This window comes from Protopterus annectens, chromosome 2.part0, assembly GCF_019279795.1.
Source record: "Protopterus annectens isolate FY-2018-M chromosome 2.part0, PAN1.0, whole genome shotgun sequence".
NCBI classification, from domain to species: Eukaryota; Metazoa; Chordata; order Ceratodontiformes; family Protopteridae; genus Protopterus; species Protopterus annectens.
This window is the reverse complement of record NC_056728.1, coordinates 145,131,648-145,147,316: the sequence shown is the minus strand read 5'-3', so window position 1 is coordinate 145,147,316 and position 15,669 is coordinate 145,131,648.

Sequence of the window (15,669 nt, the reverse complement as noted above, 5' to 3'; positions counted from 1 at the left end):
ATGGAGGGTGATCTGTAGCAGGCCGCAATTTGCATTGCAGATTTGCCCGATGTTAGTTGCACATGGATGATCTCAGAGGTATCATGCTGCACCTACTAACCTGGAAGTGTAGGTATCCTTGATGAATATGGATACACCCCCTCCTTTTGTGTTTCGGTCCATGTTCTGTGGCTGAAACGTTTGGTATGAGTTGTAGCCTGGTAGTGCTGGAGTGCTCTCTGGAGCCTTGAACCAAGTTTCAGTTACTGCACAGATGTCGACGTTCTCCATACTGAGCAGTGCTTTGAGCACATGCATTTTGAGATTTAAACTCCTGGCGTTGAGTACCATAACCCTCAGTTTTTTGTTAATTGTGCTGTTTACAGAGGTGGGTTTGACTTTTGAGCCTTGCCTAAAAAAGGCACTATGGGGCCAGCAAGAGCCCTGGCCAGTATTCAAAAGCCTAGGGGAGACAGGTGCAAGCCGTCTCTTGCGAAGCAACATGGCTTGTCGAGCATGTTACCCCAGGCTGTCAGACACTGGATCCCTTTGCATGATATCAGAAGCTTAGTCAATTGTTGAAATTGATCATTTTTTCTTTATAATGAGGTATCATTCTTGGTGAGGGCAGGATGCTACTCAGGGTCAGGGTCATACCAGCCTGGGCTACATGATCAGAGAGCTCTTCCATGTCTCTTTTCATGTAGTCTAGGGAGGTATGTCTCAGGTCGTTCACACCAACATGAACAATGACAGAGTCATATTTCTAGTTTTTCTGGAGTGACCTGAGTGCTTGTGGTATGTGGTGGATTCTGGCTCCTGACAGGCAGCTAACAGTAACCCTCTGCTTGTCCAGCCTAGTGAGTGGGACGTCAGTGTGCCTGACTATAGTCACCTATTACTAGTGTGTTAGGTATGTTATTTCGCCTTAAGGGCTGTGATTGTGCGGCACACTGATTTTGTGTTTTATGTGTTGTCTGGTTTGTAACAGGAGGTGCAGGTTGTTTGGGTGTCTGCTTTGGAGGTCTCTGATGCTTTTCCAGGTTTTTATTTAGAGCCTCCGAGTATGATTTTGTGTATTCATGTGTATTTTTTCCAGTGCTGGTTTAGTAGGTTTATGTGTGGCTGGAGGTATGGTGCAAGTGTTAACTTTCTCCTCTTGACTGTCTGTTCCAGTCTTGGGTGGAGACAGCTTAGCCTCCAGTTTGGCTGTATAACTGCATCTCTCGCATATGTTATTGTTTTGTGGTAGGAGGAGAGGGTTGTCTGTGTACATAAGGTAGTTGTAACATTGTCTCAGGATACCCAGATTCACCAGCTGGACTGGAGAGGACACCTGAAATTGCCCTTTGGCCATGCCTGAATAGTAGGGTGAGCTGCTTAGCTGCTTGGTTGATAAGGGGTGAATAAAGAGCCTTGCCCTGCTGGGCAATCAAGTGTCAGGGTATATTAGTGTTTGCTATTAGGTCTGAGCAAGTGCTGGGCTGTAGGATGCTTTTTGAGTGCTTAGGTTGAGAGTTAGACTAGTTTCAAGGGAAAAACTGAAGAGGAGACTTAGTGGGGCCGTGAATAATTTAACCGTAACTAACTGGTGCTGCCCGGCATGCAAAACCGTGCAAACGTGGTTTATATAGCAGAGAAATGAAAGAGATAGAAGTCAGCCCAAAATGGCCAATAAACTACTAACTTCTGGGCTGGAACCACTCCTCCAGGGAAAGATAGGCTGCTCAAAGCTCCCCTTTCTCACAGATGAACAGAGAAACTTCCTTCTATCCAAGTAAGGTATGGGCAACTCAGAAACTTGTAACACAGACCTGAATTCAGCACTAGCCTGAAAACTGGACTATACTAGCTTAGAATGGTGGGAAACAAGCAATTTTTGGGGGTTTCTTTTGTTTTTTTGAAAAGATAAGGCAAAAAAGTACAGTTGTGTACTTACCATAAATGTAGATGTTTGAGTGTATTCACTGTTGCAGTCATTACAATTGGGTTATCTTGCTGGCAGCCTACCCGCAGTTGGCCCGAGTTCCAAAGTCTAGGTCCAGTGTCGGTTGCTGTCGCCTCCTCCCTGACGTCAGTGTGCCAGGGGTATAAGAGATGCAGCCGATGCCATTTTCTTCAGTTTTTCTTGCCCCAGATGTCAGGTGCCCCTAAAATGGTAGGCTAAATTATGCCAATAAGCATGTATACACAAAAAAAACTATTCCTTCATCTACAAGCAAATACACCACATAGGTTGTATAGAATAGAGAAGTACAGATAAGTCCCAGCAAGGAAAAGGGGGATGGTGGGAGGGTAACCTGGACTGCAACAGTGAATACACTCGAACATCTACATTTATGGTAGGTACACAACTGTACTATGTTCATCATGTTTCACTGTTGCAGTCATTACAATTGGGTTGAATCCCAAAGCTAAGGTTGGGAGGCTGGTGCTAAATAGGATTAGGAGAGGCTATCAGGCCCTGCAGAACTGCAGTGGCAAAGCCTGCCCTGGATTTGGAGTAGAGAGATAAGTGATAGTGCTTTGTAAAAGTATGCACTGAACTCCAAGTTGCAGCCTCTAAGATGTCTTTGGTTGGTACTCCTCTGAGGAAGGCTGCTGAAGTGGCTGCTGCTCTGGTTGAATGTGGCCTAATGCCCTTAGGCACTGATTTGCCATTCTGGGAATAGCAGAAATGAATGCAGTGGCCTATCCACTTTGAAATAGTCTTCTTTGAGATAGGCTTTCCTTGTGATCCTGCAGCATATGCCACTAGAAGTTGTTCAGTCTTTCTGAAAGCTTTGGTTCTGTCCAAGTAGAAGCGTAGCTGCCTGTGAATGTCCAAAGAATGCAGAAGTCTCTCACCCTTATTCTGTGGGTTTGGGTAAAAGGTAGGCAAATTAATTGTTTGGTTAAGGGCCACACTGGACACTAACTTAGGCATAAATGTAGGGTTTGTCCTCAGAGAAACCCTGTCAGGATGGAAAATGATAAAAGGTTCCACAGCCATGAGTGCCTGTAACTCTGAGACTCATCTAGCGGAGGTTATTGCTAGGAGCAGAGCTATTTTCCAGGATAAGAATTTTATATCAGCTGCAGAGGCTGGCTCAAACGGAGGCAGTGTAAGTTTTTCCAAGACATAGTTGAGGTCCCATGCAGGTATTGGTGCTCTCCTTGGAGGTCTTATGTTTTTGGCCCCTTTGAGGTACTGCCTTAGTAATGGATGAGAAAAAATAGGTGGTTCTGTTTTGTAATGAGCTGAAATGGCAGAGGCATGAATTTTAATTGATGAAAAGGAAAGGCCTTTATCCAGCATCTCAGTTAAGTATTGCAAAATCTGAGGAATATTTGGAACAATCGTGTCAATACCTTGTGCCTGGTTCCAAGCACAGAATCTCTTCCATTTTTCTGCATAAGATTTTCTGGCGCTAGGCCTCCTGGCCTCCAAAATAACATCCATCACTGCTTTAGAGAGAGGTGTGTCTTGAATGGCTACATTATCTGCCATGCTGCCAGGTTTAAGGTCCTGGGTGGGCTGTGCAGTATCTGACTGTCTTGTTGGGTCAATAAATGAGGAATTTGAGGTAATGTCCAAGCTGGCATTGAGACAGGCTCTTTAGGATTGGGTACCAGTGCCTGCAGGGTCAGTCTGGGGCAATCAGTATCATTTTTGGCTTCTCTTGCCTGACCTTGAGGAGTACCTTGGGGAGGAGAGGCAGAGGAGGAAAGGCATATACTGTTAGGTTTTTCCAGCTGAAAGATACAGCATCCACTTTCCATGCTTGCTTGTAATAAGTCCTTGTGCAGAATCTCTGCAGTTGGCAGTTGTGAGGGGAGGCAAATAGGTCTATGTCCGGGCATCTCCAGTTCCTTGTTATCATGCTGAAGACTTGTGGATCCAATTTCCACTCGTGGGGATCCATTAGGTTTCTGCTTAGTTCGTCTGCCAGAGTATTTATCCTTCCTGACAGGAATTGTGCTTGCAGATGTACTTGGTAAGTCAATGCTGTGTCCCACAAATTCATGGCTAGTCTGCAGAGAGGGTAGGAATGTGTGCCCCTCTGCTTGTTTATGTACCACATGACTGTAGTATTGTCTGTCTTTATCAGTAGTTGTCCTGGATGAAGTAGATCCTTGAAGGCTGTCAGGGCATTCTGAACAGCTAGCATCTCTTTTTGATTGATATGTAGATGCATTTGACTTGCAGACCATGAGCCCTGAATACATCTTCCTGCCATATGGGCCCCCCAGACATAATCTGATGCATCTGTTGTCAATGTCTGCCTGGCTGTGGGTAAGGTGAATGGCTGTCCCGTGTTGTGGTGACAGGCTTTTGCCCACCATCGAAACTCCTGTTGCAGGCAGGGAATGAGGGTAATTATTGTTTCCAGGCTGTGGCAATGTTGAGTCCAAGCACTTTTTAGATACCATTGAAGTTTCCTCATATGCAGTCTTGCATATGGAATTAGCAGAATGCAGGATGCCATGAAGCCCAAAGCCTGCAGAATTTTTCTTGCAGATAACCGGGTCTTTGTTGCCAACATTTTGAAATAAGTAGTCAGTTGTCTGTGTTTGTCTGGCATGAGATAAACCATCTGGGCAGTTGTATTTAAGCTTGCAACCAGGAATATTATCTCTTAAGAGGGTACGAGTTTTGATTTCTTTTCGTTTACTGTGTACCCTAGACCTGTTAGTAATCTTTTTACAAATGCCAGATGCTGTAGTAGAATGTCCTTGTTCTCTGCTTGAATAAGGCAGTTGTCCAAGTAAGGATATATTTGTATTCCTCTTTGTCTGCAAAATGCAATTACTGGTGCCAGACATTTTGTGAAGATCCTGGGCGCAGTAGATAAGCCAAAGGGCAGTGCAGAGAATTGGTAGTGCATTGAACCAGCTATAAATCTGAGGTATCTTCTGCATGATTGTCTGATTGGGACATGCAGGTATGCTTCTTTTAGGTCTAAAGTCACAAGCTAAGCCTTCTTGCCCAGCATGGGGAGAAGCTGCTGCAGAGTTAACATTTTGAATTTTGGAATATCCAGGAATGTGTTTAGGATAGACAGGTCCAGTATTGGTCTCCAGGCTTTGTCCTTTCTGGGCACCAAGAATAGCCTTGAGTAAAATCCTAGTCCCTGCTCTTGCTGTGGTACTTGCTGAATGGCTCTCATGTCCATGAGGGATGAAACTTGTTTTTGTGCCTCTGCGCATTGATTGCGTGGCAGGTCTGGCATACCGTTTGGCCTTGGCAGGGTGTGAAAGTGGAACCTGTAGCCTTGTGATACGATATTTAAGACCCATTTGTCCTGGGTGATCATGTGCCAATTTTGTGAAACAAGTGCTAGTTTTCCCTCCAAAGGAGCTGCCAGAAGATAAGTGCTTGGTGCTGGCAGGGGAAAGTCATTGAGACTATTTCCTGTATGGCTGTGATTTTTCCTCTCCGCTTTTGGAGGTAGAAGCACCCCATTGTTTAGGCCTGTATGAGCCTTGGGGCTGTGATCTGCCTCTGGGGCTTCTGTATCTGCCTCTTTATGGCCTGTCTGAAACTGGAAAGGACCAATTCTTTGTAGGCCAGTTCCTGCTAAATCTGGGAGGCTGTACCTGTAAGAAATCCTTGACTGTTTGCATAGATTTAGCTTTGTCCTCCATTTTCTTCAACACCTCTTCTGCTTTAACACCAAACAAGGTATCATGCTGTAATGGAGCATCTAATAGTTTTGCTTTAACATGATCAGGCAGATTATGTTCTTTTAACCAAGCATGCCTCCTAATGACAGAACCTGTAACAGCGGCCCTGCAGGAGGCCTCTAGAGAATCAAAACCACATTGCAAAGTATGCTTTCCCACTTGTTCAGCTGCATGCAATAAATCCTGCATTTCTTTGTTTTCTGCACATTCTGAATTTGTCAGCATTTTCTGTTTAAGCAGTGACATAAGATATTGCTGATATTTAAGCATATGAAACTGATAATTTAAAGCTCTTACAGCCAAGGTAGCAGAAGTATAAATCTTTTCCCCCATCTGTTCAGGGCCCTTGAATCCCTATCAGAGGGGATAGGGTTTTTTGCAGTGGAAGCCTTGATCCCTTTGGGACCCTGAGAGATAGTTCATAGTTCATAGTTTCAGTACTAAGCTAACTGCCCTTGCGAGCCATTTTAAGCTTAGCCAATTATCCCTTGTGAGACTCAAACCCTGCACCTTGTGTTTATAAGGCAAACACCTTAGCCATTAAGCCATCCTCCCAACCCTGGGTCAGCAGCAGGGTTTTTATAAAGAAATTTATGTGAATCAGGAACCCTGTAGTATCTGTCTGGCTTAACAGGAGCTGGTGGTAAAGAGTCAGGAGACAAACTGGACTCTGAAAATACATCACCTACAATGTCTAAAACAGGAGGAATAGCAAGGGGCCTGTGCTGAGGTAATAAAAGGAAGTCTCTGAGCCTTTTCTTGGATTCTGAGTAATCTTGGCTCTCCCAGTGGAAATGCTCCCTCATAGTATGCAGGGTCTCCCCAAAAGAATATTCCTCAGGAGGAGAGGCAGAAGGGATAGATTCTTCAGCATCAGAAGGGAGGGAGGGAATATTCCTGTTCAGAAGAGGAATCAGAGCAAATGGAAACCTGATATGAAGATTCATATTCTATCTCTTGCCTAGGCCTCTTATCAGGAGGGGGATGGGAACCCCTGATCAAAGTAATTAGGTCTTCAGCCATTTTAAGCATCTGTTTTTTAGGCATGGAGGCCTGTCCAGGAGAATGCTGTACTTGTTTCTTTGTCTTTAGAGTTGCTTTAGTCTTTGCCTTTGAAGCTGAAGTTGGTTTTACATATAACTGTGTAGGCCTGAAAACACCCTCAGAAGCCGATGCCTGCACAGCGGCTCCGGACCCATCTGAGGAAATAGTTTCTGAGTGTCCGATACCTTGAGTTTCCAGCGGCCTAGTCGGCTCCACGTGGGAATCGGAAGCGGCCTGTGGCTCTGAGGTAGTGGGCATCAGGGAATGCGAAAGCACCTAACTGAGAACCGGCGACAGGCCTAGCAGAAGCCTCGTCGTCGATTTTGGACATTGGATGCCTGTCCTTTTCTTTTTCTTTTTCTTTGCACTTTTTATAAACTCCGGCAGTTGGCTCTTCCAACGGCATTATATAATTGAATCTTCTGCCAAAGTAATGAAATGCAAAATCATACCGACGCTTAATAGCGCATTGGTTAAATATAGCACAAAACCGACAACTAGTAACGTCGTGGTCAGGGCCTAGGCAAGGAATACAGTAAGAATGAAAATCCTTATGAGGTATTTGCTTCCCACAAGAAATACAATTATTAACTTTTTCTGACATCGGTCTGGAGCAAGAAAAAAGTTTCCCCAATGGGGTACTTAGCTTTAATGAAGACTTTGGATCTGAAATTCGAATTTGAAAATCTCAGGAGTCGGACGACCGGCAATTGCGAACTGCTTTCACTTCGGGCACCGCGCGGCAAGAAATACTGAAGAAAATGGCATTGGCTGCATCTCTTATACCCCTGGTGCACTGATATCAGGGAGGAGGTGACAGCAACTGACGCCGGACCTAGACTTTGGAACTCGGGCCAACTGTGGGTAGCCTGCCAGCAGGATAACCCAATTGTAATGACTGCAACAGTGAAACACGATGAACATCAGTAAAAAATACACTTAAAACAGCTTTTAACAACTACAAACGATCAGAAAAGGCTATCGCACTTTAGTGTGTAGCTTAAAACAGTTAAACAAATTATTTATAAAAAAACAACTTTTTAGAAGTGCAGGCAGTCAAATAAGTATAATATGTGAAAAAAACAAGCTTTTAAATCACAATAAACACTGTAAAATTGGCATTTAGGCAGAAAACAGTTAAGTACAGCAAGAAAGTACAGAAAACTGATACTTAATCACTTCATAGTCTCTCTTCTAAGCTAGAAGGCTTGTATCAGTTTAAGGCTTTCTAGTGCTTCCCAGTAGGTTAGTTACAGGAAAGATGGGAAACAAGCGCAGATGTAGTCTTTTAAACCAGAAAGTTGAAAGAGATGGACAAACTGTCCAAATGGTCAATAAACTACAATTTCTGGACGGACATAACACTGAAACAATGAAATCCCGACTTACCCCCATTCAACAAAATAACCCCAGCAGACATGAACACCATTGAAAGAGCAAACTAAAGTAGTCTAACCCAAACTACATACCTGACCTCACCTAGACCCCACCCACCAACCAATATACCCCACCCACCAACCAATAAACCCAAACCCCAAAATAATTCCACTGAATATTCATGACGGTCTCTATAGCACCAACATGAATATTCATAACAAATACTTAAATTAAAAAAATAAATAAATATGTAATTTCAACTTTAACGTTTTTGCAGAGGGGCTGTGCCCCCAAATCCCCCCATGGGAGGCTGCATCCCTCAAACTCCCTGCTATTTACATATAAAAACTCCAAGATTGCACTACAGTGTGGACATGAGTGGATTTCCTGTTCCGCTCAGCTTGGACTGTCGGACATTCACATGTTCAGTGTTCAGAACGTCGGTGTTGTGAAGTTTCAGTTATGTGAAACTTCACGTTTATGGTCTCAGCCTTATGAATTTTGGTCTACTGAGATTTCATTTCTCTCATGTAGACCCATATATATACATATATGCATGTGTGTGTGTGTGTGTGTGTGTGTGTGTGTGTGTGTGTGTGTGTGTGTGTGTGTGTGTGTGTGTGTGTGTGTGTGTGTGTGTGTGTGTGTGTGTTTGTATATATATATATATATATATATATATATATATATACACACACACATATGTGTGTGTGTGTGTGTGTCTACACATATATAATATATTTGTCTGTCCATGTGATAACATTTCCATGTTTCACCTACAGAACAGCATCTTGTAGTAATGAAAGTATTCACACATTAACCTGAGAGTCCTGTGTTTAGAACTTATATCTGCAGGTAGATTGGGTTGCTTAAATGCAGCACTTGTATTTCTTGTACTACTGCTTCCCAATCACTAAGAAGCAATGTCAAAATGGCTCTTTGGTTGGTATCTCTGTATAATTAATTGAAATGGTTGTCTCCATCCAAGATAATTTACAAATATAGTACTGCCAATTGCGTTGCATGTATGGCTATTTCCTGAGGCCAGTTTCTGCAACTTTCATTTGATAATGCACCAGTCTTTTCATTCTTTCAATCAAATATGACGAGAACATTTAATTGGATGAATTTTGAAAGAATTAACCCATGCTATGCTTATTTATATGTGGTCTAAATATTACCTGTTATTTTTTTAGGTTAAAAATGATAATGCTGGAAATGCTGAACTTTGTAGAATCACTTATTCAACAGAAAATCTTTACTACAGGTTTGACAATCCCAGAAACTCTGTCTGATAATCTTGACATACAGAAAACATTTTAAACAGTATCTAACTGTACAAAATATTAAGAGACAGGAATCACTAAGAAAGTAGATTTTTAAAACTGCTACAGTGTTATTATTTTTGTATCTGTTTCAAAGTTTCATACAGGAAGTCAGAAACATAATTTACCATCATAAACGCATATCTCACAGTATATATTCATTTCCAGCTATAGATAATAGAAATTGTGCAGTACTGTTGCACAAAATACAAGAAGAAAAACATCTGCAGTGATCCAGAAACTCTCAACACAAAGGGAAATGCATACAACCAGAAATATAAGCTGACATTATACCTAAGAAGACGCAAGTTAGTAACATAGTCCTGATCTTATTTTCTCAACAAACACATGTTTTTAACACAACTAGATATTGCAAAGACTGTAAGTTGTATCGGAGAGGAAGTCCAAGTCTCGGAATATATATTCTGCAAAGGAATAAGGCAATGTAAACTTGTTTTGTGATTTTCTAGTTAAGTTAATTAATATCTGTCTTGTCCAAGTTATATGTATTGATATGTCAAACACCATTATTCAAAGAAACATGAAACAATGAAATATATCATTTTTGAATATACATAAAGAAATGAAATATCTGATTTATAACTATCAAGTGTAAGATTGGATGTTACAGATGTACGAAAAGCATACGTCTCTATTAAAGTTGTAACAAAATGCAGGTCCTAAATCTTATTTGTACAATGCATAGTAAATTAATGAAGAAGCTCACAGAACAAAGGAACAATTCATTTCTGAAAAAGAAATTGCACACTATAGTATGAACTGAAGAAAACATAAAAAATTATTAGGGTTGTTAGAAATGTAATGCTACACTACATGACAGAAAAGTCAATTTTCACGATTTACCTTAAAAACATATGCATTTAGGCTTTCTGACAGCAAGAGAAAATTATATCTGCTAATAGTGCCTGCTAGCCCAAGTGTTGAAATGTATGATGTAACCTCCAAGCTAAGATACACTGCAAAGCTTCACAGCTTCATGGTAGACAAAGTGACATGGCTGTGTGTGGTTTGGTCATAAATCACAATTCTTTTTGACGGTTATATTTACATTTTACCAGGGGACAGAAAGAGAGCTGGAATGCATAATTTTCTCAGGGGTATTAAAAACTAATCACAAGCTAGCTCCTGTTATGACAAAATTCACTTTGTATAGGTCAAGAGGCCAACTAAAGGACTTTACTACACAATTAAATGATGTTCAAAGGCCAAATTAATAAACAAAGCTCTAAATAAATTAAAGCATCACAGTGCAGGATTGCTGTTGTAAACAATTTGATTGATAACTTGATTTTGCTCAAAAGTATTTTGGAGTTGGGAAAGCTACTTAGGATGATTAGCAGATGACATCATGAAAAGCAATGCCCTGCTATGTTGTTCTTTGCAACCTGTCTTCATAGCACTGCCTCAAAAAACTTGTTAGTGAATCCACATGTGCATATAAAATTTTCCTAGCTGTACATATCTTTCTTTAGTATCAAGTTGTATAACATTAAGAAAACAAAAGGTAATTATTTTACTATACTTATTTTAATAATCTGACAATGGTAAAGAGGTTTTAGTGTTTGTTTTAATTACTTTGCTTTTTGTAAATTGAGCAGATCCAGTAAACCCACATAGATACTTTCAGGAGTGATCTAGAGATGGTTTGGTTAATTTAAAAGATATGTTCAGATTTACATGCTATACAAGTAGAATTTGTGGAAGTCTGAACCAGAACTGTAGAATAAAACTAATAAACATCCTTTTATTGCAAAAACTAGGGTATACTGTCAGGGAATTTTACAGATGACCTTTTAACCAAACCAAAACCATAAGGATGTACTGATTGAACAACAAGCAAAGGGAAGTTAATGACTGTGGAGAACCTCAATATAAATGTATAATAAAAAATCCAAGCTTTAATCACCACAAGGAAGCGCTTTTGTTTCACAATATGTAAGACTTCTTCAGATAAAATACCCCAAAACATTCAGTGTTTAAATAGGTTTAAAAAGTCACATGATAAAAACATGTCGGTTCTAAAGTGATAATGTGCACCTGACCCAGAAACCAATTTAATAAGCCATTCATGATTACTCATAAATTACATATCTCTTTAAAAAAGAAGTTCTTATTTACTTTTTAGCCTATATACACACAGATTTGAAATCAAATATTTATCTTTTTAGGGCTTTTAATTTAAGTCGGGGAGCTATGGTAATATGATTATTCAAACCTGGACAGTAGTAGGAATTTAAATGCAATTGCCAAAAAAGCTCACTTTTTTCCTAATAAAACTGATAAAACTGATCAGGGACCTCCCCGTTCATTAGGAGTAACTTTCTCTAGCACAAAAAATTAAAAAATTGCCCTTTACATTCTTTATATGTTTTGCCAGTGCATTAGTGCTTTTTCTTTTTCAAATATCATACTTGTGTTCATAAATTCGATCACAGAGCCTAAGCTCCATTTTCCCCAAATAGAAAGACTGGCAAAGTTGGCAAAGTGCTATGTAGGCCAACACCATACTTTCACAGTCAAATCTGCTTTTTGCTAAAAAAACATTTCTCATTATTTCAATGTGTTTGCTTTCTAAAATATTTACCTCTCCCACATTTTTGTAAGCCCTGTGGGCTCCTAAAGGTAGCTCTTTTTCGCTCCATAATTGCTTTTAGGTTGGTGCTCTTTTTATAAACTATAAGGGGCTCTGTCACCAAGCTTTTCCCCAATGCAGTTGTTCTCCTTTATAATACTCCAATTTTTTATTTAGAATGTCCCGTATCAACCCACTATCCAAATTGAAGACCATGATACCTAAATGGTACTGCAGGGAGATATGCTGCGCTTTTCAGTGGTCTGTTGAAACTACATAGAAAGCCTAGCGTCTCTTGGGTTAATCATAAACTAATGGCATTATATCGTGATTTCTAACCAGTACTTCAGGGAGATATGCTACGCTTTTCAGTGGCCTGTTGAAACTACATAGAAAGCCTAACGTCTCTTATGTTAAGGCATATATTATATTGTCTAGGGAATGCTGATATCTGTTATCACTAGAATACTGGATATTTACCAGTGCCTTAACAGGATTTAGCCATGGGTCATTGTAGGCACTATCTCTTATTGCAGTTAATTCCACCTCTCCGCAAGCGTTTTGCTTGCAGTAGCGTTTTTAGTGGCTCATCGTAGGCACTACCTCTTACTGCAGCTAATTCCACCTCTCTGCAAGCGTTTCGCTCTCAGTAGCATTTTTAATAACTATATCTTACAACGCGACTAAAACGCACTACATATAATTTGGCGCCTTTTTAGTCCTCACATGACTCTAGTCGAATTTTTAATGATACATTTTGTTATATTAGGGTTAATCATTAGTGTCTGATAGCTAAGCTATCCAGCGCTTCTATTCTCGTGGTGCCAACTAAGCGAAACACCTCTACATACAGTTAAATATAGTTGTTCTATCTTCTGAACACCTCAAGCTAACTTAATCTATACTACAGCATATTTACTACGTATATATACATTACTCCACAAGATTACTGAACACCAATAAGTCGCTTGTTCTGCATCAGCACTGACTTGTAGGTGGCCTATGTGTAGTGCGAAGTAGTAAAACACTATTATTTTAAATCAGAACAAATGTATGGCTTAAAACGACTTACTAGTAGTTCTAGCCATTATATTAATTTGTTCACCAATTCGCAATTGTAATGGGTAGGAATTATAAGCGTCTGCTTTAACTTTATTGGGAATATATATGTTTATTTGTCTTTCCACTAAGGAGCTCTCCCCATACTTAATGCCTCTCTAAGTGTCTATCCCCTCAGGCTAACGTTACAGTCCTTCGTTCAACAGTAGCGTACTGAATCTTGCTGACTGTTATATCCTAAGAACCTGACTCAACTGTAGTAACATTTGAAGCTATGCTAAGAACCTGACTCAACTGTAGTAACATATGAAACTATGCTTACTTATACAGTTGTTCTTATGCTTTAACTATGAATACTCAGAAACTGCTTTTAGTTATCATTTTACATTGAGAGTGAAACTGTTTATTAGATACCTGTTTAAGCAGAACATTGCTAACTTTTGACAATTGCTCTCTGATTTACACTGTTTTGACTTACTATCTTCCTCTCTCTCTGTCTTTATTTTAATAGTTTGCTAGGTGGACCCCATACTCACTGGCACTATTGGACTCTGCCCTCCGGGAAGACCTGAACTCTGCCTACTAAACCCCATCCCTCATCTTAAAGACATCTTCCAAAATAGACTGTGAAAGTATGTTATTCTTATGTGTGTCATCCATAAACTCTGACCTGTGTATCCTAGTCTAGCTACTTGCCCAGGACTGCCAGCAGCCAATAGCCCCTGTCTTCTTCTCATTCTAATCTAGTCTCCCATTTTATTTTCTCCCCATAGCTACTACTGTGATTTATATCTACTTTTTCCTAACTCCTTACCTCTCTCACCTCTTTCCTACCTGCATAACTCTGATACTTATTCCTTTTGGCCACCAGGTGACTTCCTACTATTACCTGGTTTGCTCCCTTTTGGCTTACCGCTTAACCCCCAATACATTTGTTCCTGCTCCTGTATCCTCTCTCTCACTGCTTCCCATTTTCTACACTCTTGACCCTGCCTAACCACCCTTCTATTATAGTTTACTGCTACAAACCTGTACTTCTACATAGATTGTAGTTCGTCACACTGAATATACCTTTATATCTGTTGCAAACCTACCTGCTGTTCCACAGCTCACAGATTGTTTTTTCTGGGCCTCACTACTCGTTTGTGTCTTCCCGCTCCGTTCGCCCTGCGGGCTCACTCCGCTCCCCTCCCTGCCCCCAAATACCACCCACCCCTAGCACCTGTACATTTATACCCTCATAGACACACCCCTCTCTTCTAACCACCAATCATATCTTACACTTAGCTCCACCCCCTTTTAGAACTGCCTCCTCCCTTTCCCACCTAACTATCTAACCTACTCTCTGACATTTTGCCTCTATCTAAGTATTCCAACTCTACTACTCCATCTCCTATCATGTCTAATAAATACAGATCTTTGCTACTACTAACACTCCTAACTACTCTCACCTCTGCCTATCTTTTAACCTCCTATGAACTTCCCCTACCCTTTACACTTACAATTCCATTCAAACAAACCCTGGCAATTCCTCGACCTCTATCCATAAGCAATCTTAATGCCACTTACAAGACCTCCTACCTTCATCCAAAATATCACCGTCTCTCTCATTTTAAATACCTTATTCACAGCCTTAAAAAATATGTTTACTACCACTGTAAACCTCCTCAACTTTACATCCATATACTAATGTCCTCATTAATTGATGGAGACATCCACCCTAATCCTGGCCCCAACCCATCCCCACAATCTACTAATAGCCACATATTCAGAACAAAATCTGCAACATTAACCAAACCCCCCAAATCACTATCCATTGCCCAATTAAATATACGTAGCATTTGCAACAAAATACCACTAATTCATGCTCTTCTAGATGTTCAACAGTTTGACATTCTCTGTCTAACTGAAACCTGGCTCAAACCTACAATAAAGGATAATGAAATTACTCCGCCAGGCTACAACATCCTTAGACAAGACCGCTTAAACAAAAGGTGGTGGGGTGCAGTCCTCTACAAAACCGGACTACAAATAAGTAAAGCAAATCTTAATCTTCCATCTGACATAAATGCTGAAATAATTATTTCAAAACTTCACCTCAACCCTCACAAAACAATTAATATTATCTGTACTTATCTTCCCCCAGGTAACAATTCTGTCATATTAGAAAACCTGTTAAATTGGCTTTCACTAAACCTCCTACAAGAAACAATACTTTTAGGAGACTTTAATATTGACTGGAACTTATGTAAACATACTAACCCAACCACCCTCATTAACCTACATGGCTTCTCTCAAATCATTAACTCCCCAACAAGAATAAACAAACTTAATAATAAAGAAACCATACTTGACTGGATATTAACAAATAGTCCACAACAAAAATATACAACAGGAACTCTCCCAGATGACCTCAGTGACCACTCCTTAACATATATTATCAGGCATAAAAAAAATGTTGCTATCCCTATCCAAGTTAGAACAGGTCGCAGCAAAAAATCCTTTGACCCCAATCTGTTTCATAATGAACTTATGCAAGTTAATTGGTCACCCCTGAAATCTCTCCCTATAGATGAAGCTGTTATTTACTTTAATAATACTTTTCTAGACATCCTAGAACATCAT